Raw genomic sequence first — 5,716 nt, forward strand, 5'->3', positions numbered from 1 at the left:
AGACTAATAGCAAAAATAAGACCTCGCACACACAAATTTCGATTTTGAAGAATGCGTGGAATGTAAGTCAACAACATACCGCAAGAGAGAAAGAGCGAGAAAGAATGAGAGAGAATATAAGGCCCCTAGATCATGCGCGACGACGACAACTCCATCATACGGCTTGGTCCCGAAATTAATTTCCTTCTCTCTCTCTCTCTCTTTCATTTTCATACGTTATGTATCAACGCGTATACTTCGCACATCCTTCCAAATTAAAATTTGCGCGATCTCGTTTTCGCTATTATCCTGTTGTCTTTCGCACAGCGACATATGTACACGGCGGATCGTGTATTGGAGCAGATCGGTACGTTATTTTACCATTTCAATCATCCTAACAAGTTCCATACAACACCTTTATTACTCACTCGTTACAACTAACCTCCGAAATCACTTTCTCTACCCCGATAAGATGAGAAAAATATTTCTTACAAATATCCTTCGTTGTTTCTACAGAATGCCGAACGTATCCATGTGATATCCGATATTATCTTTGTTCTTATGTAAGTTGGAACGCATCGGGAATGTAGATCGATTAAATCGCGTAGTTCGAAAGATTCATTTTATCGAAATTTATTACCCGGGCAGCAATGTTCACACGAAAAGCGCCATGTTCCGTGACATTTACATATTTTACGTCTATTTTACGAGTATTTATTTTTAATTTTTATTCGTACATTTATTCATTTGTGCTATGATACGAAAAAGAAAAACGTTCAAAAAGCTTTAAACAGCGGCATTTTAATCAAATAAAATTAATTTTTACATTAAATTATATATATATATATACGCGAATCTACAGGTGAAAATTTTAAAAATATATACGTACAAAATACGATAGAAAGCGAAAAATAAAATAGTGAATTATCGAAATAAAAATTCTAAATGCAAAAAAAATATTTTGTAATGTGTAAAATATTATCAAGCGACGCGGTACGTCGCGACGCGAAGTATTTCATATTAGGAATTTCGCTGGCTCACGACATTCAGTGAGGGATTCAGTGGGGGGTTGTTTACGTACGCTGTAGCGTATATCCTCTTTCCCACGCTTTCTCTCTCGCACGTATATCGGCACGCACATTCCTTTCCTCTACTCCTTCTAAATCATATTTTGATCTCTTGGCGTGACCTTAAATAAATGAATCCTTGCTCCCTGGCTATTATTATTCGCACGGCGGCACTTAAGCGAGGCAGACCGTTTCACGTATCGGCGCATTATCTCCCCCTATTACAATTCTCATTGCTTTTCATCGTTTTCCACCTTCCTTCTCTTTCCTTTTTCGTTACCTGTTGCGTACATGACAATGTCGAACGCGTATTCCGTGCGATAAGCGATATTCGAATTTTACGTTTTGTCCTAATATGGCAAAATACGTGTCGGGAGTGTCGGCTAAAATATCGTGTGATCATTATAATATCGTTTCGTCGTAATTTCGCAGAAACATAAACCGCGTGTCGGGAGTGCCGTTTGAAGTGCGATTTTCGTATTCGCGAACGTGTGTGAATACTTTGAAGATCATTGAGAGGAGGAGGAGGCTCAGGAGGAGCATCAGGCGCCGACGGAGCAACGCTTAGGTAATTATTCATTTATTTGTTATTCGCAAAATATTGCATATAAAATATTATATAATGTAGCGCATATAAAATATTTAAAGTACTTTAAATATTTAGTAAAATATTTATAATAGTAAATTAATATATATATATATTCACTATTCTTAGAAATTTTTTACATATTATTACTTCAACTAATTAAACTTTTTTTTATATTCAAAAAATATATTTAAAAAAATTTTAATTCTTTGTTTAGACGCGTGCATAAATAAATATAAAGTTTAATGTGCGCAATTTTATAAATATTCATTATTTTAAACACTAATCTGGATTTATTTTTTTATTTTACAGATCAACTTTATAATCGGTGCTACAAAATATATTCGTTCCATCGTATAGTATAACAAAATGCGCGTCGGGAGTGCCGTTAATGCCGAGAGTTATAGCGAATCTATAGATGAACGCATTTTTGCTGTATGACAAATATTGGGACACGATTTTTTTTGACTTTAGGCTTGGCTCGGGGGAGGGAAAGGTCGGTTTCAATCATAAAATCTCGACTACGGCAGGGCAATCTTCGGTTCTACGTGCAGCGCGCTAGTTGTACAGATAGCCGGACTGTCGAAGGTAGTCGAGGACGGCTACCGGAGTTAGTCAAACGCTACCGATTGCTTTTCAGATGCCTTGTATCTAGTCGGTTGATTGGATGACTAATCGCACCTCATCTTCTTCGAGCTTATCTTTGCCCTCTGTTTTGAGAGAATCGTGCCCCAATTGGTAAATGCGGTCGTCTGAAACGCGGACGGAATTCGCGCGTAACGTCACAGCTTGGACAATTCGGTTCGATTCGCCTGTGACATCGGAAGTGCCGTTTTAAGTATCGCGCGATTTTCGTATTCAGGTACGCATGCGAGCAATGCATGCGCCGCGAACGCGTGTGATTCAATGTGAGTACTTCGAAGGACCACTGAGAGGAGGAGGAGGCTCAGGAGGAGCATCCGGCGCCGGTGGAGCAACTTTAAAGTAATTATTTGTTATTTATTACTTGCAAAATGCGCACAAAATATTAGAAATATTTAATGAAATATTTGTAATATTTAATATTCATATTTAATTATTAGAAGTTTTTGATATAATTAACCTTTTTTTCAATAAATTTTTTGTTAAATATTTGCTTAAATAAATAAGTTAAAAAGTTGAATGTGCGCAATTATTATTTTACAAATATTAATCATTTTGAATGCAGCTTTAATCGATTTACTTTTCTGTGTTACAGATCAGCTTTGCAGATCAACAGAACAACAACTCCGCTGCTGCGCATCGACCGGTGAGTCAGTTCAATTTGTCTTATTAAAATAATGGATCGAACAATGGTACAATAAATATACTTTTAAGACATTTTGCAGACTTTGCAGTATAATTTTTCATATTATTCATATTATTCAACATATAAATTTGAACACGGACAACTTGTATCGGCCTAATAGTCTTTTGAATTAATATTGTTAGTGTGTTAAAATTCAGAGGCTTATTATAAATAGGTCTATAATAAGTAGAACGATAGCAGAATATTAAAAATATAATCATATATAAGAATTTTACATAAAATTATAAGAAATAAAACTATTTCTTTGATCCATTATTTTAAAATGGAGAGGCTAGGACTTAGATTAGTTGCTCGTAATTTAACTCTGGAATATGTGCACGTTATGATGCACATACAAAATTATAAATTAAAGCGTACATTGCACGCCAAGAAGGCTGTACGTACGCCAAATTTTAATATGAAGACCATGAAAGAATATTAATTTTAATATGATACATATATTTTTATTTATTTGTATAGTAGATTAAACATTTATCTTTAATTCATGAAATTTTCTAGTTTATTGCATATTTAAATTCTTTTATAATAATGTACAATAAAGTACTAATTTCACACAAGATTTTATTTAAGTTTCTATTTATAATTTTTCATGGTATTCATATTACATGTATGTACTTTTTTTATTTATTTATTTATTTATAAATCAGACCCGAATATATTGGGTTAGTAAGTCGTAAAGTTTGTAGATCTTTTTTAGGACAAAATTAAAAACAATCGTTATATGTTTATATGTCAATTTTTATTCACTAATGAATGCTCTGTTGTTAGAGATGACTCAAAGTTGTCGAAAACAACGATACATACATTGTTGAATAAAAATGGACCTAAACATATAAAAATTGCTTTTAATTTTGTCATAAAAATTGCTACGAACTCTTCGAATATCCCAATATATTTTGATTATCTTGAATCATATTTAATTTTTATATACTATTTAATTTTTTTTATATAATTTTTTTATATAATATTTATTTTTATAATATTGAATTTTATTCGTGTATTTATATAAATTTTTTTCATATTTTTTTACGTATGAGGAAATAACAAAAAGAGAGAAAAATAATATAATAATAATCTTAAATAAAATTTTATTTTAATTTTTTTATTTATATATTTTGATATATATATTTTTATATGAGAAAATGAATGACAACAAATTTGTTCCCTTCTTCCTTTTCTTTTAACACGGTAAGTGATTTGCATTTTTATATCCAGAGTTAAATTTTGTTCAAATTGGCGTAGAAAAGCAAGTCAAAGAAATTCAAAATTTATATACATTTATTGCAAATGAGTATAAATTAAAAATAAAGCATATGTTTTGCAAAAACATATAATTTAAGAATTGACATCATATTTGAAATGATTTATTTAATAAATAACGCAATTACAGTTAACCATTACTAAATATATATGTATGATTTTTTGCTATACGTTAATTTCCTCGCAATCTTTCCTAGCTTATCCATGCATCCGTGGTCCTATGGCTTAATTGATTCCATGGTTGAGCACGGAAATTCGATATTCCTGGTCCCATCGATGATGGTCGAGCACGAATCTCGAAATAACATTGATACGATCAACCATTGATTAATGGTTGACTATCAACATAAATTTCAGACGCGCCTAGCGGAAACTGAGCTGAGCTCTGCGCTAGCATCCTGAATAATTCCCAAACGGTTCCGCGAGAAACTTTCAAACGATTCCGCGAAAAACTCGTTCAGTCTTATTAAACCTTATCAATTTAAGGTTTTTTACGAACTCCTCGGTATAGAATTTTTTATTAGGTAGGTTTTTCTGTTAGGTAGAATTTCTCTTAAGTAGGATTTTCTATTAGAGTTTTCGGATAGGTAGGGTTTTTAAATATTTTATTACTTCTTTTTTTTTTAATTCTTTGCTGTCAATAAATTTTGGAACTTCTGCTTTGGCAGTTAATTTGCAGTTTATTGATGACAAAGATAATGACAAAACTTCGGGTGGGCAAAAGCAAGATTCTCTTTTGCGAGAGTAAAAGAAGTTTCTTGCATATAAGAAACATCATATTAAAAACTTTTTTCAAATTTTAATTGTAAAAATTTTTGTTAAGCAAAATTGTATTAAGATAAATGTCTCAATAGCTAGAAATACATATTTCAATTTCTCCAATATATATAAAAAACAATTTTTTAAATAGTTATAAATCTAATGGCTAGAAATTGATACATATAAATATTCTATATTTTTTTGCAAATATTTAATTTTAGTAATTGTTGTTTATTAGTTAATTTTATTATTTATTAGTTAATTTTTATAATTTTAGTTTTATTTTTGTTTGATAAACTGCATTTTTTGTTATGTATTCAAAAAAAGAAAAATATTATCTTGACAGAAAAAAAATTATATATTTAGTAATGATTAGGGCGCGGATGTTCGTGCACGATCCCGTATCGCGCGCAGAGAACCGCTGCGTGCGAGTGAGTCGAGTACTCGCTGAGGTAGCATTTCTCGAGAAAACCCGATTGTCAATTCATCTGAATTCAATATATCTATCGTGTATAATGTGTATACTCGACTCACTCGCACGCAGCGGTTCTCTGCGCGCGACACGGGATCGTGCACGAACATCCGCGCCCTAGTAATGATTAATTCTTAATTGTCCGGAGACATTTATCTTACGTGCACTAAATTTGTCAAAATATTGTATAATATTGTATATTTTTGTGTGCATCTATTGTATAATACATTGTATATTGTATATAG

The 5,716-nt window shown here is 31.8% G+C and overlaps 1 long non-coding RNA gene across 1 annotated transcript; it reads left to right on the forward strand.

The window, feature by feature from the left end:
* Window positions 1–615: 615 nt before the first annotated feature.
* Window positions 616–5,331, forward strand: LOC137001422 (uncharacterized). The gene is made up of 2 exons (XR_010891440.1): window positions 616–1,614; window positions 1,945–5,331. It is a non-coding gene; the product is annotated as an uncharacterized lncRNA (long non-coding RNA).
* Window positions 5,332–5,716: the final 385 nt, after the last annotated feature.

The sequence above is a fragment of the Linepithema humile genome, chromosome 8, assembly GCF_040581485.1.
Source record: "Linepithema humile isolate Giens D197 chromosome 8, Lhum_UNIL_v1.0, whole genome shotgun sequence".
NCBI lineage: Eukaryota > Metazoa > Arthropoda > Insecta > Hymenoptera > Formicidae > Linepithema > Linepithema humile.